The following is a 22,775-nucleotide window of genomic DNA, read 5'->3' as shown; positions in this document are numbered from 1 at the left end:
CTGGTGCGTGCTGCTGCACTGTGTGATTTTGTGCACCGCCCTGTTGTGGGATAGCAGGCAGATTCACCATGCCTGCTCCCATTCCTTGACCATTTTGCCACACCCCTTGGCTTCTGCATGAGCGCGCCACATGCCCTGTCATTCCACACAGCCAACACACTGGCGGTGGTCGGGCAATTTGTCCATTTGACATATCTGGATTGCCCATTTGCACGTTTGAAAGCCTCCTTGATTACTCTGAAAACCTCCCTGATTACTTTGCCATCCTCTTCCTCTAAACCCCCTTCCTCTCGGGAAAAATCCTGTGTTACCCTCTTTCTGTTGCGGGTTAGCCATCTGTTGTACATTTGGTTCAGCTGGACTTGTCAGCATGGCTCCCTCGAGAGCATACTTTGAGAGTTTCTTTTGCACCAGCTTCGCTTCCTCACCCTTACGAGTTGCCTCCTTTTTTTGATTCTTTTCTTGCAACAAACTACAATAATGTGCAATAGTCAACTGTATTTCAGCCCAAGGTTTAGCCTCTACTCCTACCAATTTCTTGAGCTGTTTGTGCACTGGTTCTGGCAACCCTTGGCACAATATCTTGTAGAACACAGGTATAGATTTTGTCCAAGATTCATGCGTTTCGAGCACCCACGTGTCTTGGAAATTCTGGATATAAATTAACGGGTCTTTTGACTCCTTCATTTTTCGAGTCATTATAGCTCCCATATCGGAAGTGTCTGGATATAGCACTCGTAGTGCTTGCCACACTGCTGCTCTACAGTTATTGAATGGCGCTCCATCATGGGTAGTATTAATTATGGTTACACCAGGGTATCCTGCCTGTTTCCACACATTGTCTGGTCTCTCACCAGCCCCATTTCATCGTATATTTTATCGATCGTTTCCCCGATGTGTGTCGAAGTCATCTTCAATATTTGCCCCACTCGTGCCTGGTACTGAGTCGTACGCAGGAAAGAATTCTTAAATGTCTTCACATTCTACAGCAGGATCAGGTTTTTTAACTTCCCGCTCCAAATGTTCAAGATCCCATGCCCTCTGTCTACGTTTACGTTCAATATCATTATCGACTTCCTTGCGCTTCTTTGCTTCTTCTCTAGTCTTATCTTCTTCTTTTCTCCTTTCATTTCTACGTTCATTTGCCCTTCTAACTTCCTCATCTTCTCGTCTCTTTACTCTCTTTTCACGTACTCTTTGCTCTTCTTCCGACCTTTGCAGGTTCTGCCTGTACTGATCATAGGCTGCGCATTGTTTGCGACTGAGCGGTTTTCCTTGCTCTTCGCGATATAGCTGTTCTCGCCTCAGCCTATCCTTCCTTCTCACTCACTCGTCCCTCACTTCCTTATCCTTCTCGTTTTCCCTTCTTTGTGTCTCATCAGACTCTCTCAGTCTCACATCATCACTTCCTTTTCCAACAAGTTTCATCAATATCTGTCCTCCCATCCATTCGTCTTTTGCGAATGTTATCTTGTTAGTTCTGTCTTCGCTTCCTTTCCATTTCTTTCCATATCTCTCTTTATCGAGGGGTGCACTAATCTGTGCCTGGTCCTTCCTTTCATCTATCGCGTCTCCCCTTGTCCCTCGGGACTGCAGAGGTAAGATTAATTTCCTGATCCTTCCCCTTGGTTTTGTCACTACTGTACGTAGGTGACTCATATGCGGGGTTGCTATACTACGTGGCTGCCTTGAGTTCTCTTAGCGGGTAGAGTCCCTCTGACTTACTTCCCTCGATCTCTGGCTCAGGCGGGGCTGGTGGCACGGTAGGCGTCTCAGCAGTGAGGGGCACCTGCCAGCAGGCCCACACTCATGTCCCCCTGCACACCCTCCCCCCAGCAGTGAGGGGCACCTGCCAGCAGGCCCCCACTCATGTCCCACTCATGTCCCCCTGCGCCCCCACCCCCTAGCAGTGAGGGGCACCTGCCAGTAGGCCCCCACTCATGTCCCCCTGCACCCCCACCCCCAGCAGTGAGGGGCACCTGCCAGCAGGCCCCCACTCATGTCCCACTCAGGTGCCCCTGCACCCTCACCCCCCAGCAGGCCCCCACTCATTCCCCCCCAACATGTCAACATGACCCACAATCATGGCCCTCATGGCCACCAAAATCCCACGGCACGCCACCCCTGCCCAAATAACCAACCAAGCATAACATACACCCCACATTGAAATGCCCATTACATGAAACAACCCAAATGGCATGTATGTACATCAGCACATGTCAGTCACACACACACAATGGGTGCCAGTGAATGTGAAAACCCACATCGTGACGTGCATGAAACCAATGAGAGAATACCACACATTGAAGTACGGGAACAAATGTATTGAACAAAAAAATGTGGTGAAAGAAAATCAAATACCAAACAATGGACATAAGGAAAACAATGCAGAATGTCACATAATGATAAAAAAAGGAAATCAGAATCCAAAATATATTAAATCCAAAATGTCTCCAAAGTCTCCTTCCAATAAAGAACATCCAAACAGAAATGAAAAAGTAAAATCCATTGCTCCATGGAAAAATCAAAAAAGAAAATGCTGACAAATCCACACTCCAACTATTTACAAGGATGAAATCCTGGGTCCATGAGCCAACTGCCCAAATGAAACCTACAAAAATACACTAACTAACAAAGAACTATATACAAAAATGCGGGGTATTGTCCAAGCGCCCCAAAAAAAAACACCCGCTCAATGTCCTGGAGGCGGTCCTCTTCCATGGCCCCGAGGGTTCACAGGGACGATGACATGTTGGCCTCCAACTCCCTGCGAATTGCCTCGAGGCACTTGGCCCACCTCAGTGTCCTCCGCATGGAGATCTCCGCCCTGACCATTGTGAGCCGTGCCTCTTCCGCCCGCTGCTGCTCCGCATCTATGGCGTGGCCCAAACGCTGCCACACGGAAGACACTTGCAATCCTGGGTCCCACTGCCCTCTGGCCGATGCTTGCCCCTCCAATGTTGAAGGCCCGAGCCATCATTGCTCCCACCATGTTGCTGCTGCTGCTGTGCCTGTGCCTGCACCCTGGGTCTTGCTGCCTGCACGACCTCCTCCGGCTGGGGTGCAGTTGTTGTGGTGGCCACCTCTGCTGGATGTCCGACTCCCGACTGTGGCTGGGATGTGTCCTCCATCAGCCTGGCCGCTGGGTCAGAGGCAGCTCCACAGGGTACCCAGGTGATACATGGGTGCAAAGATGAAGGACGACTGGTGAGTAGGGGGTTCAGGTGAGGAGGGGGTCGCAAGAAGGTCCAGCACACGGAGGAATCCAGCACTGGTGACCCGTCCCAGTAGGTCAACTCGGTCAAAAAGGCATCCGAGATGACGTGCAGTGTCTTCACGAAAACACAGCAGATCACCTTGTATGCCCCATTGACGCAACGCTATCCCAGCCAGGACAGGCTCAACGCGGTCCCGGATAGCCACGTCCGCAGGGAGAGGAAGGCCAGTTGTTGTGCGCCCATCCCCTCCCTGAAAACGGGTCTGGACGTAGGCATCCCTGCTGGTGCCGGATGATGCAGTCACAGGATCAGGGACAGGATTACACACAGGCACCTCCGCGGCGGCCTGTGCTGCCTCCTGTCCCTGACCCTGCACTGCACCACTGGCACCAGTGGAATCCCAACCTCCAGACCCCGTGTGTGTCCCTTCCACAGCCTCCTCCTCCTCCAAACCCCCCACCAACCTGGATGACTCCATGCCATCTTCCTCCGTCGGACTCTGTGGGGTCTCAGCTGCCCCTTCTGCTGCCGAGGAGTCCATCTCCAACCTCCACCTCTTGGACCTACCCTCAGCAGCTGCGGCCTGGAACGCGGCACCAGATTCCTCACTCCCCAAAGAGATGACAATCTGGGAGAGGAGCCGGGCCTTGCGTCTCCGGCTGGTGGTGCGATCCCTGCCGCTTTGCTCCACAGCACCCTCTCTGCCCTCTTCATCAGTTGACGCTGCAGACAGGGAGAGATAAAACACAGGCATCAGGGCACTGTACAATGGACTGATGCACACATGACAGTTGTACATGAGTGGCAGTGTCAAACTTCAGACATGGCATCACACTCCCTAACACACATGTCATTTCTACTCACACACATGAGCAATTCCACAGCAATATTGCACCAGGCAGCACCATCCATACACATATAACAGCATCAGCATCCGAAGGTGAGCCTGACGTCACATGAAACACGGGGAGTACACAACACATGCACACACACCAACACACTTACATGCATGTGTGCATGTCCACCAACTGTCAGAGTGATGAGATCGCTATCCATGTCACATCTGGCATTCAGCCTTCTACATGTCAGTGCCACATGCGTCCATGTTGCATCACAGTTGCACTTTTGTCAAATACACACAAATGGACACAGTGCAGATACATGCAGCTGGAACCAACATCCATGTGTGACACCACAACCATGCCAACGTACATACATGTAATTCAAACATGTGTGCTCCAGCATCTGCATTTGGCCTGCATGCTTATCCACACATACACCATCCATGTGTCTCACACATGAGAGGACTTGCATGTGTCAGCCTCACGCCCCTGTACATACACATCCATACATGGCCCTACAGAAAAACATGTGCAACCTACACACTACTGGCATGACACGCACAACGTCCAAAAAGTATGCATGTACACTTACTGCTCGACTTCAGACGGGTCTGCCTCTCAAGGTCCTGGACTTGGAGCGCTGGGTTTAGGCATTCCAGGACCCTCATTTGGTGGGCGGACAGGTGGCCCCGTCGCCCCTTGGCATCTGCTGCCTTCAAGAGGCGCCGGGCCTTGTCGAGGGTCCTTGACCTGAAGTCCTCCCAGTGCGTCTTGACATGTTTTATGTCGCGAACTGCCACCCCCTCCTCGTTGATGGCAGTCACGGTGTCCATCCAGATCCTGGTCCGTCCTTCATAATCGGCGCACAAACTTCCAAAGAGGGCATCATACTGCCCCAGGACTTGCTCCACCAGGATACCAACTTCCCAGGCACTGAAGCTGGTGGCCCTTTGCCTCTCTGGCTGGGGGTTGCCAGTGGTGCCATAGGTGTGCCCGACATGGCAACCCCAGAGGCAGGTGTGGGTGGGCAACTGGCTCCTGGGGCTGGGCTGTGGAGCGATGGTATCCCAGTCGGGAGTCTTCAGTTCCAGCAGGGGTGGTCACAACAACTGCACCCCTGCAGATGGATGATGTGCAGGCAGCAAATAGCAGGGCACGTGGGCAGCAGGCAGGCAGCAGCAGATGGCAGGTGGGAGCGTGCTCAGGGCTCTGGGGGGCAATAATTCAGCCTTCTGGGCAGGAGTGTGGGCTTCCGTGTGTTGTTGCATGGCCAGCTTGATACGGAGTGATTTGGCACGTGAAAATCTTGCACGTCTGCGTGTAATTCGAGGAAAGGCCCTTAGTGCGTAAGCGCATCTGTGACATTACGCGCGCGGGCGTTTCCCTCGTAACGTGGGCATAGTCGTTCATGGTGCGTGAAAAAACTGCACGTCCGCGTGTGAATGCGTGTAATCCGAGGAAAGGGCCTACGCGTCTGTGACGTGACACGCGCAGGCATTTCCCTCAACACGGGTGCATGTTCATCGTACACATCCAAAAACTGCACGTCCGAGTGTCAGCTCGTGTAATTGGAGGAAAGGGCCTTAGCGCGTACACGCGTAAGTGACGTTGTACATGTGGGCCAGTTTAAAAAGGTACGTGTAGGACCCCATTTCCTTGTACGTGCTTTTCGTGGAGAGCGAGTGGGTGAATTCTGTACTTCTTGTCGGTTCACACGCGATTACTTCACAGCGTTTCAAGTTCGTACTCCCTGTTACCGCTGACAGCGTTAATTTTTTTGTTGGGCCTGTTTCCTCAAACAGCGTTCACTTCTTCTTTTGTCCTGTCTCCTCAGACAGCGTACAATTCTTCTTTTGGCGGGGGTGTTGCCAACGCGCACACGCGTGTCTTTTTCACATTCTTTTTCCAGGCAGACGGTGAGTCGCGCATGTATTTACCAACTGTGCTTGCCCCGTGTGTCGCGTACCCCTTCAGAGGTCATTGTAGGCTGCGTGTAACACGCGTATGCTTATTTTTGTGTTTTTGGGTGCCACAGCGTAGTGCGGGTCATTTTCCCACGCACGTGGTCTGCGAGAGGTTGCGTGCACGTTATATTTTGTTTTCGGGGTGCCTGTGCGTTGCGTGACCCGTCATCTTCCCCCAGGGGACACAGACAGCCTTGCTAGAGCACTAGGGTACGAATTCCATCTAGTACCCTACCCCTTTCACCCCCAATTGCCAAGGACAATCGTTTACTGCTACTCCCATATGCCCAACAACATCAGTGCCATGGTTGGGAGGCGACCAAGCGGTAAGGGAGGCAAAGGTGGCCGACCTCCAAAAGGTGGGAGTGGTGGGCGCGGTAGGGGAAATGGCCATGATTTGCAGGGTGCCCCTACACCCCCATGTGTGGAGGATCAATCAGGGATGCCCATGCCCGCACCCCATGGTTGTGGGAAACGTAGCTGACACCATCCCAGCTCAGCCCTTGTTGGACCAGCCCATTGTGGCACCTGAACCGGCAAAGGATGACTCCCAGGCTGACTTCCAGGTCTGCAAGTCTGCGCCATGTGTGGCGGTTCAAGTTGGTGTCACCAGGCCATGTGGATCTGGGGCAGCTATGTCATCTGCTGCCCCAAGTAGGCAGGGTGGGGAGGCTGCAGGGGCAGCTGCAGCTCAATCCACCTCAGCTCTGAGTCTCCCAGCCGGGACAGTGTCGGTCCCGGACCATCAAACTGACGTTGCCCCTGCCAACATCACCCTGCAGCCAATCCCTGCACCAAGACCTATGGTCATTGTGCATTCGCACACTCCTAGTACCCAGTCCACCGGCACTTCTGCCCCTACTGACCAGAGCGGCGTAAGCCACTCAGGGTCCGCACCACCTTTGAAAAAGAGGAAGAAGGGTGCTCTGGCACTACAGGCTGAGACCCCAGACACGGCTACACACTCTGGCACGTCAAGGAAGCCTAGCTTTAATGACGCCGAACTTGATGCACTAGTGGCCTATGTGTCGGCACATAGCCATGAAATGGTGGTGACTGCAGGGTGCAAGACCACACCTGGTCAACGTAAGGCACACTGGCAGACCATCGCGGACATCATTAGTGCCCTTGGATTTGTGAGGCTCTCAGCTGATGATTGCTACAAGTGCTGGAATGACCTGAAACGCAGAGCAAAGAACAAGCTGGCCTCAAATCATGCTTCTACTCTGGTGACTGGCGGTGGGTCTCCACAAGAGGACAACCAACTCACTGAACATAAGTCTGTTGCTGGAACCTTCATCACAGAGGAACAGATCCAAGGCGTGGGAGACCTACCAGATTACGACGCATTGTCCGGTGAGTGCCCATGCATGTGTGTGTAATCCATGTGTATGCTGTGTTGGTGACAGGTTCTGATTGAGTGCCAGGTGAGGGTGTGTGCACCTGAGTGGTATGGGTCACCCATGTGCTTCCTCCAAAACATTCACTGGCCTTGGATTTGTGTATGACAGTATCCCTTCTGCCCACAGTAGCCATTTCGTCCCACATTACTGCAGTTGCCCTTGAACTGTCATCTTGCAGCAACATTGTTCAACATTTTTCAGTGTTCATTCAGGCTGATTGTTTCAATTCTCCCACTTTTGCAACACATTTTTTCAGCCCTATTGTCACATATGTGACATGCTTCTATCATTGATTACACCCCACATTGGCCCACATTTGATACCTTGTTATGTGAATGATTAGACCATTCAGGCTGATTGAGTATTGGCCTGCTCACATTGAGTTTTTGTGCCTGTTTGTATGTGGTACTTGATAGTTGTTTCCTGTGATGTTTAAGTGACCAACCATTGATGTGTACACATGCCTGCAATCACTGTATTCTTGTAGACTGGATGTGTTGCAGTGAGTGGCACATGCTTATTTTGTCACACTATGTAGTATTGTTCATCTCATCATGTCCATCTCACATGGATGGCTGACAGTACTCATTCACTGACATATGGCTGTACTTGTCAAATGTACCATGGCTATGCTACATGCCATCTGTGTGCTGGCATGTGTCAAGTATGTGTATTGGACATGGCACTCACAGGCTAATGTGTGATGCCAGTGCTACCCAGCATGCAGCAAATGTGTTGCTTTTCCATCTTGGTGTCATCAGTGTCTGCTTTTTGCCTCCCCTTCCAACTCAGTGACAGTGCATGCATGCCAGGGTTATAGTCATGTGGCACATGTGTAAATAATGTACTGGATCTCTGGCTTGTCAGGCCTATGTGTGTGCTATGGTGCTAATGCCTGTTCCCAATTTTTGTGTTTCATGTTTTTGCAGGTGATGACACACTTGATGCTGTTGAGGTTGAGGAGATGGTGCAGACCCAGGAGGAATCTCAGGCACGACCGGGCACCAGTGGGGGATGTGGAGTGGTGGTGGGTGAAAACCCTTTCGTAATGCAGACCATACTGTCCAGGGGTGTCTCTGGGTGCACCTCCCCAGACCTCTATTCAGGTGCTGAATCGGATGATGAGACTTATGTGCCATCGCAGGTGAGTGTTTCTGGCAGGGATTCTGTTCTGTCAAACCCCCCTGCACCAGGAGTAGAACCCTCTATGGGGATGTCAGTGTTGGTAAATCCGCCTTTGGAGGTTACGGAGGCAGGGTCACACTCCACAACATCTGATCCTGTTCCTGGGAGAGCAGATCAGAGGGGGAATGCAGTCCTGCAGCCTCAGGCAGTGCCAGCACAGCAAGGTGGAGATCGCCTTGCCCCGAACAGGTGTGGTGCCCGCCGACGCGGTGGCCGTACACCACCAGGCCATACTGTATGGGAAAACTCCATGTACGGTATGACAACCCAACAGGCAGCATCAGTTGAAATGATGGTTCAGGCAATGGAGAGGGCGGCCACTTCCATTATCCCCCCTGAAAGGCAGATGGAGCAAAAACAGCAAGCAACAGACTCCATTTGCTGATCACACAGGGAAGACATGTTGGCGTCCAACAGGGACCGCCGGGCGGCACTGGAGACTCTGTGATAAGCCATTTCTATAGAGTCACAAGGCCACAAGGAAGCCCTGAGGTTAGAACTCCATAAACTCAGGGAGACTCTTGTTGAACTTGAGGCTTCCACAAATTTGAGGACAGAACTGCAGCTGGAGCGGCTCACACGTTCACTCTCAGCTGAGCTGCAGGCAACTCGTGAAGAGATCCGGGCATCACGGGAGGCCATGCGTGCAGAAATGCAGGCAACCCGTCAGGTGCTGCATGGGGATCTCTGTACTATCATCCTCCAGAATGAGACCTTCCACACCCGCATGCTTGCTGCCATGGAGGACCATACCAGGGCTTTGCGTGGGCTGCCTCCCATAGCACCACCACCTCCTGTTGCAGCAGCAGAGGGTGATGAGAGTGACAGCAGCACTTCTCCCACAGTAGCGTAGCCGTGCAGGCCATGAGCCCATGGAGGTGTTTTTTTCCCGCAACATCCACACAGGTGGGTGTTGGTGTGCACCCTGTCCTCGGACCTCCTGGTGCCCCCCCCCCAACGCCCACATGGCCATTTTTGATTTTTGTGTTTTTTTGTTTTTTACAGTGTGTTGCCTTGTGTGGCCCCATGGGCATCCACTGTGTATTCTGGCTGGGCACATGCAGGCTTGTCCTTTGTTTGGGTTAGATGCTTGGGTTCCTGACACACACATCCCTCCTACTTCCCGTTTCCATGGGCCTGCAAAGGGTGTGACCAAGTGACAGTGACTTACACAGTGACATTGGGCTCCCATGAGCTGTGTGGGCAGTCCGTATTCATAACTGTGTGGACATCCCTAGTGGGGTTTATTTTTGTATTGAACACTGCATGGTGTATTGATATGTGCTTGTGCATCCATGTCTTCCTCCTTATCCGCAGGTACCTTCTTCATGTCTTCACAAGGCCGTCTCCTTTGCAGATGCAGTTCATGTTGTATGCAGTACACTGACACATTTGCCTGACAGCAACACTCTGGAGTTGGAAGGGGTCGATGTGCTGGCTTATTGAGGTTGTATGACTTACATTCCTTTGAGTTTGTACTGTCATATTTTGGCGATGTTTCATGCTGTGTTGCTGTATTGTGTTGCTGGTAAGTATTTGGTCATGTGTGCTGTTTGTTATTGATTACTGGGAGCATATTGTCTGTGGCCTGTTTCCATTTGGGACAGTGCACTTTGTGACACTTGTGTCATGTGTTGTGCATTCCTTTGTTTGCTTTCACATTGCAGGACATGCCATGGTGTGTTGGGTGGCGGAGATGGGGAGGGGTTGGGTGACATGGCGCTATTTTCATGTTGTATTTTGCAAGGGGGTAGTCATTCATGCAGCATAAATGTGTGTCTTTTTGTGACACAGCATTGGTTGTCTTTCGGTAGGTGGGAATGCACACAATGTAACACCAGGTGACCAATCTCAGGCTGGTATGGTTGTGACAGTTGACTGTCCCTTATGTCATCATCATTGATTGTCAGTTGGTATGTGCCAGGGGTGTGTGCACTCCACAGGGGTGTGATTTTAGGTGAAGTAATTAGCCACCAGCTGCGTACGGGCTGCCTCACCATGTGCCCTTTCCCTTCCCATGCACAGCAGTCGTGCTTGTGGTTGGGGATGTGGGGGCACCACCATGTCCACCGGCAGTTGGCATATACTGAGGTGATGATTCCCTTGGCATCACATACTACCTGCACTTTGATGGAATGCCAGTTCTTGCGGTTTCTGTAGATGTGCTCAGTTTCCCTGGGAGGACGTAGAGCCACATGGGTGCAGTCAATGGCACCTAGCACTTTGGGGTAGTGTGCCACCCTGTACAAATCCTGGACGACAGCCTGCCTTTCTGCAGGTGTTCTGGGCAGGTATATGTGCCTGCGGACTGATGGGCGTGCAGTCATGATGGCCACACCTGGTGCAGGCAGCGTGACTGCGCGGCCTGTGACACCCCCCCCCCCACTATGGCACTTGTTCACTGAAATGAACCAGTGGCCAAGAAGTGCAGTACATTGAGCACCTTTTCCAAGGGGCTCAGTGCTTGGGAGCACAGGGTGGGTGATGTGAGGTCATCCTCCCATTCACTCACCAGGTTGAGTATTATGTGAGGTGGAAACCTGTACCTCCCATACACCTGGTCATCAGGCATCCCAAAAAGGCTGGTTCTCGGTGTAAATATCCTGGCACTGACTATCCTCCTCCTCCTCCTGCAGTATCCCACGACCACTGCTGCGAGGAACGGTATATTCCTCTTAGCGTCTGAGCTTGTTTGTTGTTTGCACGCACTTTTATGCTGCGTGGGTCCACGTACGCCTGCTTCCTGCTGGCGTACGTGTTTCTGGATTAGCGCGTCTTTTTTGGCGCACGCATTAGCCCCGTTCGATTCCATGAATATGTGTTGTAGGCGCGCCTGTGGGCGTTCCGCGCATTTGCCTCCTGTACTTCCCCCGTGACGCCCACATTTTCACGCATTGTTCCCCATTCCGCGTGTTATGCCCCGTGTTATGCCTACTTTTGTTGTGCGCGCTGCGCTATGTGCGCTTTCGCTGTGCACGTAGCGCCTGCTGTGTGAAGACGTGTGAGCCAGCGTGCGCCACGCAGGATTTTAGCGCACATCCATGGATTTACACGTGCACGGACTTCCATGAATCGCTGTGCGCGTGTTTCGCTGCGATTTCGTGGAAATTTTCAGCGCACATTAATTCCATGTATCGGCCTATAAATCTCTTACCAAGGTTCGAGTTATCGATAAACTAGTTTCCACATAAACATAACCAATAAGTTAGTGGTTGTAGGGATAGGAGATCCTGTATGTAAACTAGATCAAGTTCTTCGTGAAACAAATACCCTGGGAAGCCCTGCGGTACGCACATGATTTTCCTCGGGAATTGATTTTCGCAAACCTGGGCTGCCTTCGATTGCGGATAACCCCAAACAGTAGGGCTGTAGGTCAGCGACAGTACCGTTTTTGCTGAATAAATACAGAGGATATGCTCTATTGGCAACCTGCCCATTTTTGGGCCAAACCTTGAGACATGAGTCTATATGCAAAACAATTACAACCAAGTACTCGGTGTTCAGGATAATATAATTGTCTAAACCCATGAAAATGGGCAAGAGCTTGCATCCAACTCAACTACAAAGAGCAGTTCTCCTCCCAAAAACTCATTTACTCTGCCCTGCAACGACAGGTGCGGCAAGCCAATCAGAGATCATAGCCTTGAAGCTTTGGACAAATCAGAAACACTTTATGCCTTGATGAACAGTGGACTGGCAGCCAATTTCAACTAATGAAAAAATACAGTAGGTTTGGGAAGAGATAAAGCCCCCTCTAAACCGACCTAAAAATGGCAAAAAGCAAACGACCTATGCCCACGTATTGCACCAAAGCCGAACACTTCAGAGGACTCAAACGCCAACCGCTCCCTTCACTTTCCAAGGTCAAGCGCGTGCCTGGAATCTATGATATTATCCTGTAAGAGGATTATGAGATGGCATCTGGCGTCTGTGACAGAGAGGTGACCCACTGACTTAGACAATTGCAATTTCCAGTGATGGAGCACCACCCACCCCCACCCTCTCCTACCGGCATGGTAGCGCACCTCGTATCAGAGGTGACCACAATGAGAACTAGGGGTGACAGTGCTGTTTGTGGAACCAGTGGGTCTACGCCAGTGGTGCAGCAGAGCTGGTGTGTTGATAACCATACACATGTTTTTAGTTTTGTCCATTAGGTGCTGTAAGCACTGCCTATAAGCCAAAACTATTGGCATGAGCAGGGAAGATTGGAGAGAGAAGGGATGTAAGGAAGAACATGTTGCCTGTGGGTGTTGCTTCGCGTTTTAGCCATCAATTGACTGTCCATGGCTATGCTCATCCTCATGGCTATTCCCACTCACTACTTGCCCCTCCTTGCCCAAAACACTTCCTCCTACTGGATCCTTTTGAGCTAGCACTGTGCTTTTAAGGGCATGCTAATGTTATTTCCCAGCAGTGCTCTCACAGATAATGGCTCATTTGAAGCTGTGAACCAGCCCCTGGTGTAATAGAAATGGCTTAATCGAGTGCGCCTTTTAGCAGATCTATGTCATTTCCTCGCAGGGATTTCACTGAATCCCATTTCAACCCCTTTAAGCTCTACTCCTCCAACACCTTTCTAAATATGAAACACCAACCTCCATCTACATATTAGTGGTAAAATGCGGTATAATATCTTTGATGAAACAGGATTTGCTGAACGTGAACCGTGAGGAAAAGGGGGAATACTGCCTTTAGCCACAAGCGAGCTTTGTGTCCTTGCATCCATTTCTTGCTCTATATTAACAACAAGGATTGGTAAACAACAGTGTTGACTCTTTTACAGGAATCAGGCAGGCATTTTGATGGCATTGTCATAATATGGACAGGTACTAACACCATTTTCCAGCTGTTTCCATATTATGGCCAGGTAGTACCATTATGACAGAGCCTGGAAAATGCCGGGCAAATGCCTACACAAAATCCCAACACTGTTGGCTTTGCCACTGCCTGTGCTGCTGCTCTCGGACATTGGATGACTTTGATTCGTTACATTTAAGAGCAATGCTAATGAGCCAGAAACTCCGTCCAATGGCTGCGTGCCAGCAAAAGACATTGATTTGGACCATGATATTTTAGCAAATAAAGCAAACACCGCGAGATTGAAAGGCATTTAAACCCCAGCAAATACAGATATGTATATTTTTATGTATATGCAGGGCCGGCCTTAGGGGCAGCAGCGCCCTGGGCGAATTGGCGCCCTCCCTCCCTGTATGCCCCTTGTCAACAAGGGGCGGTGCGGAGGGGGACAGGTCCAGGATGTGCCAGAATGTTTTTAAATGTGCCCCGCTGCCGCCGCGGTCGCTTTTAGTAACAAAGGAGCGCCTGCCGCGCCTTCTGCCACTACACCAGCTTGATGTATCCGCAGTCTTGAAAAAGTCCCCTGAGCTAGCGTGGCGGGGGCTAATGGCGCTCTGGTGAGGAGTGGTGCCCTGGGCGGTCGCCCGGCCCGCCGTCCCCTATGGACGGCTCTTTGTATATCGACAGTTTCCTCAAATTGGCCATACAAACAAAATGTATGCTCACGAGGATGTGGGCTGTAGTCCTCTAACGGGAAGCAACATAATGTAAGTGGTCTTGTATAGCGCTTTGCTGCACGCGATGAAGGTACAGTGACATTTGCAAAGCCATGTGTTCATTTTACAGTTAATAATGAGCTAAACGCAAATATCATATGTGTGTTCTCCTGAGTGATATGTTACCATGTGTTGGCACAGCACCCAATCATCACTGTAATAGTTCAAAGCACGGATCCTTTTCGGCGTGAAGCGGCACAGGACTCTCCCAGACGCTGCTCTTCAACGAGCTTTCGTGCAATAACTGCACTGAGCGCTACCATATCGCAGAACACTACAAGCCATACCTGCTCTGAAGCCCTCTTATTGCACGAGTAACCCAGGCTTCAACGAGCTTTCAAAAGCCTCAGCACGGGAGACTGAATACAGAAACGGCCAAGACCTCACAGTGTTGCAGCTGCCCATTTTTCTTGCAATTTACAGACATCTCTTTGTAGTTTGGATCTTTTTGACCGAAAACATTTGACCTAATCACATTTGATCGAATTTATTTGACCTTTTCTTCGGTCTATAATGCGTGGCAGGTGCAGCAAAATCCCCCCCAAGCCCTCCTCCCGCACTCCCGCACTCCCCCACTTCCCCTCAACCTAATCTATACCCTTACCCACTTGCATATATATATTTCATTGTATTTGACCAAATTTTTAATAAAACGTTTTAGGTCAAATGTTTTTAGGTCAATTATGCCAATACCCTCTTTGCTAGGTTGAGTATTGTGTCCAATCAAAACAGCAGAGGCCAACTTCCCTAATTTGCTTGAAAGGGTTTCTTACTGAAACACTATGAGACTTGTTCACAATTAAATATTGTGGACATTCTTATGTTCCCATAATGCCCTTTGCTTTCATGCAAATTGCCAAGATTGGGTTCTATAAAGATACTAGGCCTCATGACACGTCTGCCGGTCCGGAAACAAGGCTGCCAGTAAGCTCACTGGCACCCTAGTTTCCAGACCGGCAAACTAGGTGTTTGCCTGCTGGAGCCGCTGTGCCCAACAGGTCTGAACCTGTCAGGCGCAGCGGTCACGGTAGGCAAGCCCGCCATGGAAGCACCGGCACTATTAGCAACAGTGCCGGTGCTTCCGTGTCCCCACTCCAATGGGAATGGGGATTAAAAAATTACTGGTGTCTGACTTCCCGGCCACCGGACTGGTAATGAGCTGGTGGCACCGGGAAGTCAGGCACTGGGAAATGTTTACAGGTCCGGCGGTAACCCTGCCGGTGCTCCGCTGGACCTGTAATGAGGCCCACTGTGTTAGAGAACTGGCCTGGGACCACCACCCTACAAGGAGGAGCGGGTTCCCCCAGTGAATGTGTTCCATTTCCAGCACTGCTCGCAGGAGAATGCATCAATCCTTATAAGTGCTACTTGATGGATTTTCAGTCCTGCAATGCTTTGGCTGTTACTATATTTTTGCCAAGTATGGCAGGGTAACATTCCCCACAGGGGGTTTCTGGCGCTAACACTGAACTTCTGAGAGGAAGCGACGAGCTGCAGGTTTTGATGGATCATTATATTCCATTGGACAAATGCCAGATTTTAAGACATTTACTGAAAAGCAGACGGTCCTTCCCACGACAGAGTTCCTGGCAAGGAGGCCTAGAAAAGAGGCCTGGCTGGAGCACCGACCCCGACTTCGGTTCTGCAGAACCTAAAGACATCGAGAAGCCTTGCGCAGGGCAAGCAACATGATCACTAAATTGGCCTAATGAGACTCTAGAGCAGCTGCAACTTGTTCAGAACCACACCAATAATTCATGGATTCAAGCGCAGAAGAGGCGCACGCGGCTGGCAAACAGAGGGAGCGTGCACCAGCATGCACCAGCCGTGTGCTCCAAAACCCATTTTGACGCACCGCGTATTCATTGATTCAAACATCCCTGACCAGCCATGGCGCAGTGACCCCAACCCCGCCCCGTGCGCCAAAAACATTCCGCACAAATCCCCTACATGATGCAAAGGCCAGTGGACCAGCATACAGCCCCCCAACAATGAAATTGCGCTAAAAACGCCACTCAGCCCTCACGCGACAACCCAATTGCGTGTAAAACTCCCCGCGCATCCCTCGGAATAAGCGTACCTCGCTCACCCCAGCCCTATTGCGTGTAAAACTCCCCGCGCACCCCTCGGAATACGCGTAACCCACTTGTGCCAGGCCTATCATGTGTAAAACTCCCCGCGCACCCCTTGGAATACGCGTACCCCACTCGCGCCAGCCCAATCGCGTGTAAAACTCCCCGCACACCCCTCAGAATATGCGTACTCCGCTCGCGGCAGGCAAATAGCGTGGGAAAAGTCCCCCTGTGGTGTGGGCTGGCTGCGGGGCATGTCCAGGGGGGATGGTCTGCCTGCGGGGCATGGGGAGGGTGGATGAGCTGCCTGCGGGGCATGGGGAGGGTGGTTGGGCTGCCTGCGGGGCATGTCCAGGAGGGATGGTCTGCCTGCAGGGCATGGGGAGGGTGGATGGGCTGCCTGCAGGGCATGGGGAGGGTGGATGGGCTGCCTGCGGGGCATGTCCAGGGGGATTGTCTGCCTGCGCGGCATGGGGAGGGTGGATGGTCTGCCTGCAGGACATGGGGAGGGTGGATGGTCTGCCTGCGGGGCATGGGGTGGGTGGATGGGCTGCCTGCAGGGCATGACCAGGGGTGAAGGGGGCGCCTGTGGTGTGGGATGGCTGCGGGGCATGTCCAGGGGGGATGATCTGCCTGCAGGGCATGGGGAGGGTGGATGGGCTGCATGCGGAGCATGGGGAGGGTGGATGGGCTGCCTGTGGGGCATGTCCAGGGGGGATGGGCTGGCTGCGGGGCATGGACAAGGGTGTAGGGTGGACCCCTGTGGTGTGGGCTGGCTGCAGGGAGTGCATGTGGCTCCTCACCACACTGCTGCGTAAATTTGGGGGTTCGCTACTGAGACTTACACGCGATTTCGATGGTGTGAGGAGTGTACATTCCGGGGTACGTGAGTGAGAATAGCACGCAATTTCGCTGACGCGAGTGGGGTACGTGTATTCCGGGGCACGCAAGTGCGAATTACACACAATTTCGCTGGCGCAAATGGTGTACATGTATTCCGGGGTGCGCAAGTGAAAATTACACGTGATTTCACTGGGGCGAGTGGGCTACATGTATTCTGGCATACGCGAGTGAAAATAACACGTGATTTCGCTGGCGCAAGCGGGGTACATGTATTCCGGGGTACGCGAGTGAGAATAACACGCAATTTCACTGGCGCAAGCAGGGTACGTGTATTCCGAGGTACGCGAGTGAGAATTACACACTATTCGGCAGTTTATGTCCTCCTGGATGTGCCCTTCCCCCTCTCCATGCACCAGAGGCAGCCCACACCACAGCCCCCCCTAAACCCCAGGTCATGCCCCGCAGGCAGCCCATTTACCCTGACCATGCCCTGTAGGCAGGCCACACCAAGGGAGACCACCATACACCCCTGACATGCCCTGTAGGCAGGCCACACCACAGGGGACCACCATACATCCCTGACCATGCCCCGCAGCAGCCCATCACCCCTGGACATGCCCCGCAGGCAGACCATCCACCCTCCTCATGCCCCGCAGCCAGACCATCCTCCCTGGACATGCCCCGCAGGCAGGCCACATGGCACCATGCACTTGTGAGCCCCAACTCAAGTCCACCCCCACCAGTGACGGGCACCTGCCAGCAGGCCCCGACTCATGTCCCCCCCCACCAGTGACGGGCACCTGCCAGCAGGCCCGACACATGTCCCTCCACCGCACCCCCATTGACGGCAACTTGCCAGTAGGCCCCGACTCATGTCCCCACCCCCATTGACGGCAACCTACCAGCAGGCCCTGACTCATGTCCCCCCCAGTGACGACAACCTGCCAGCATGCCCCAACTCATGTCCCCCCCACCAGTGACGCAACCAGCCAGCAGGCCCCGACACATGTCCCCTCAAGCACTACATCATAACAATACAGACCAATGGCCCTAATGGCAACCAAATTCCCACCCCCCAACCCCCCAGTACAAACACGCAACCATCCACTGCACCCACTCCCTGGTAAATTACCCATGCTATGAGAGTCTGAAAAGAACCAGCATGCCCATGAATAAATGTCCTGCAGAGCCACACAGTGACATGCGTGAAACCGATGAGAGTAGACCACACCAATAATGAAGATTCAGGAAATGTATTAAACATAAAACAAAATGACAAAATGAAAACCACACATGCATATGAAGAAATAACAAATGCAATACAAAAAAGAAAGTAAACTCCAAGGAAAAATGAAAATCCAAGACATGAAAAATGAAAAGTGGTCCATTGCCAAAGTCCATACAAAAAAATCCAAAATTGAAAAGCATAAAAAAGCATTACTCCATGGGATGACGTAAAAAAGAAAGTATGTACACATGCAGAACTATTTACAATGAAAGTCTAAAGGGTCCATGATCCCAAAACAAAATGAAACCTACAAAAAACCCTATTTAAAACACAACTATATACAAAAAAGTGGAGCAAAGTCTGTGTACTCCAAATCATAATAAAACTAAATGAACCCTAAACCTAAACAACTATATACAAAGGTGGCGGGCTAGTCCGACGGCTCACTTATTGATGTCCCGGGCCAGGGCATCATTGAACTCCATGTCGATGGCCCGGAGGCGGGCCTGTTCCCTGGCCTCGCGGTCTCGCAGGGATGCAGCCATGGCATCCTCCAACTCCCTGCGAGTTGCCTCAAGGCACTCGACCCGCCTCAAAGCACGGTGCATGGAGTTCTCCGCCCTGACCTTTGTGAGCCGTGCCGTCTCCGCCCACCGCCGCTCTGCATCTATTTGCTGGCCCAACCGCTCCCACACGGAAGACACTCCCAATCCTGGGTCCCCCTGCCCGCCGGCCGATGCCTGCCCCCGAGATGTTGATGGCCCCGAGCCATGATGGCTCCCTCGCTGAGCCTGCTCCTGCTTCCAATGAAACTGCCTCTGGCACCACAATGGCATCCAGGCTGATGGAATCCTCTGGTGCCGCTGTGCACGTGCCCTGCTTGTTGATGCCTGCACGTCCTCCATTTGCTGGGGTCCAATTGGTGGGGTGGCCACCCCTGCTCGACCTCCGACTCCCGACTGTGGCAGGGATGCCTCCTCTACCAGCCTGGCCGCTGGCTCAGGGGCAGCTCCACTGGGGGCCCAGGTAATACTTGGGCGGGAAGATGGCACAGAGGACGACTGGTGCATAGGGGGTTCAGTTGAGGAGGGGGGTCGCAAGAACATCCAGCACACGGAGCAACCCAGTGCCGACGACCTGTCCTAATAGTTCGACACGGCCAAACAGGTATTCGAAATGACGTGCATTGTCCTCACGAGAACCCTGCATGTCATCCCGAATACCGCCACACCAGCTAGGACAGGCTCAATCTGGTCACGGATTGCCACGTCCGCAGGGAGAGGAAGGCCAGTTGTTGTCTGAGCATCCCCTCCCTGAAAACGGGTCTGGATGAAGGCATCCCTGCTGGTGCCAGATGATGCAGTCACAAGATCGGGGACAGGATTACACACAGGCACCTCCGCCGCGACCTATGCTGCCTCCTGTCCCTGCCCCTGGACTGCACCACTAGCACCAGTGGAATCCCCCCCCTTACAGGCCCTGTGCGTGGGGCTTCCATGGCCTCCTCCTCAACCAAACCCCCCGCCAACCTGTATGACTGTGCCATCTTCCTCCGTAGGCTCCTGTGGGGGCTCAGCTGCCCCTACTGCTGCCGAGGAGTCCACCTCCAACCTCCGCCTTTTGGACCTTCCTCGGGAGCTGCGGCCATGGACATGGCACAAGACTCCTCAATCCCGGAAGATATCAGTACCTGGGAGGGGTGCTGGCCCTTGTTTCTCCGGCTGGCGGTGGTATCCCTGCCGCTGTGCTCCACAGTACCGTCTCTGCCCTCTTCATGGGTTGACGCTGCAGACAGGGAGAGATAGAACAGAGGCATCAGGGCACTGTACAATGGTCTGATACACACATGACAGTTGCACATGAGTGGCAGTGTCAAACTTCACAGATGGCATCACACTCCCCAACAGTCACATCATTTGAAGTCACACACTTGCACAAATTAACAGGAATCGCTCAGCAGGCAGCAGCATCCATACACACACAACTGCATGAAAATCCGAAGGTTGGCATGACGTCACAAGCAACATGGGGAGTGCCGAACACATGCACACACGCCACCAGACAGACATGCATCTGTACATCTCCACCACCTGCCACAGTGCAACCATCGGCAACTATGTCACATCTGCCAATCGGGTACCTACATGTCTGTGTCACATGCATCCATGGTGTATCACAGTCGCACACATGTCAAACACACACACGCACATGTACGCCGTGCACATACATGAAGGTGGAACCAGCATCCATGTGTCACACACAAACCATGGCATAGTACCTAAACAGAAATGCTAACATGTGTGCATCTCCACATGCATTTCTGCGTCATGCTTTGGAACATATACACCATTGATGTGCATTACACATGACTAGACTCACATGCAGCATGGTCATGTCCCTGCACATGCAGCACGGTCATGTCCCTGCACATACACATCCATACATGGGCCATGTCAGACATATGTCCAAGCTGCACACTCCTGGCACACTTCAACATGCACTGCGTCCAATGAGTACGCATGCACACTTACCGCTCGACTCCAGACGGGTCTGTCTCTCCAGGACCTGGTGGTGAATCACTGGGTCGATGCGTTCCAGGACCCTCATCTGGTCGATGGAAAGTTGGAGTGGTCGCCCCCTTCATCCGCTGCATGCAAGAGGCGCCGGGCCTTCCTGTGGGTCCTGGATCTGAAGTCCTCCCAGCGCTTCTGGACATGTTTCAAGTCGCGGGTTGCCACCCCCTCCACGTTGATGGCAACCACGATGTCCGACCAGGTCCTCTTCCGTCCTTCCTTGTCCATGCAGGGTCGTCTGAAGAGGGCATCATAATGCCCCAGGACTTGCTCCACCAGGATGCCAACTTCTCTGGCTGAGAAGCTGACAGCTCTCTGCCTCTCTGGCTGGGGGTTGCCAGTGGTCTCAGATGGTGTTTGCCCTGACATGGCAACCCCAGAGGCAGGAGTGTGTGGGCAACTGGGTACTGGGGCTGGGCTGTGGAGTGATGGAACAGCAGTCAGGAGTCTTCTTTTCCAGCAGGGGTGGTCGCAGCAACTGGACCCTTGTAGATGGATGATGTGCAGGCACCAATTAGCAGGGCACGTGGCCAGCAAGCAGGCAGGCAGGCAGCAGATGGCTCGTGGGAGGCAGCTCAGGGCTCTGGGGGGCAGAAAAATGGCCTTCTGGGCAGCAGCATGGTCTTCCCTGTGTTGTCACGTGATCAGCTTGATGTAGAGTGAATCCGCACATGAAAAACAGCACGTCAGCGTGTAATTCGAGGAAAGGGCCTTAGCGAGTAAGCGCATAAGTGACGTGATGCACACAGGGGTTTCCCTCGGCACAGTGAATTTGCACGTGCAAAAACAGCACGTCTGTGTGAATGCATGTAATTCAAGGAAAGGCTGTTAGCGCGTTAGCGTGCCAGTGATGTTACGCGTGTGGGCATTGCCTTCAGCATGTGTTAAAGGTCCAGCGGGGAAGCAGTTCTCTATACATGCTTTTCGTGGAGACCAACGCTTCTGTTTACTCTTCTGGATTCATACAGCGTTTGAAGTTCGTACCTCTTCTTTTTTCGGGGTGTTGCCTACGCGCACAAGCGTGTGTGTTTTTCTTTTTCTTTTCCACGCAAGGCAGACGGTGAGTCGCGCACGCTATTTTTCCCACTGTGGTTCCCCCTGTGCATCGCGTACCATTTTCGAGGTCATAGTAGCCCATGTGTTCCATGCCTATGTGTTTTTTGTGTCCCTGGGTGCCACAACATACTGCAGGAGGTTTATTCCACGCACGTGGGCTACCGGGCTCGTGTACACGTTTTTCTTTAACATTTTTCATTTATTTTTTTAATTTCTTTCATTGTTTTTATTTTGCCTCTTTTATTTTTTTTGGGGTGCCAGAGCATTGCGTGACCCATCATTTTCCCCCAGGGGTCACAGACAGCCTTGCAGGAGCACAGCGGTACCTATTCCATCCAGTACCCAGCCCCCTTCAACCCAATTTCCCAGGACAATTGTTGAGTGATCTCCCCTCGGCTATTTACCATCTGTGCCATGGTTGCGAGGCCACCAAAGGGTAAGGGCGGCAAAGTTGGGCGCCCTCCCAGGGGTGTGCGTGGTCTGGTCAGGCACGTGGGCACGGAGACCAGGGGGGACAGGGAGTCCAGGGTTGCCAGGGTGGCTACAGAGGGGGAAGAGGCAGGGGTGCCCCACTGAGGCAGGATGCCCAGCCACATGCTGGTGCAGCCATGCCACCATGGTTCCATGTAATAATGTCGCCACAAAAATATCGCCATGCAAAAATATCGCCGAAAAATGGTCGTTTTTTGTGGCGACATTATTGCATGGAACATCCGGGGGACACCCCCGCAGCCCCCACATTTTTTTATTTTTTTTAAACATTTTTTTTTTGACCCTGTCGCCATATATATGGTCACCCAAATAATATCGCCACG

This window comes from Ambystoma mexicanum, chromosome 14, assembly GCF_040938575.1.
Source record: "Ambystoma mexicanum isolate Mex_15411 chromosome 14, UKY_AmexF1_1, whole genome shotgun sequence".
Classification (NCBI taxonomy): domain Eukaryota; kingdom Metazoa; phylum Chordata; class Amphibia; order Caudata; family Ambystomatidae; genus Ambystoma; species Ambystoma mexicanum.
The sequence above is the reverse complement of the archived record's forward strand: the minus strand, read 5'-3'. Positions refer to the sequence as shown.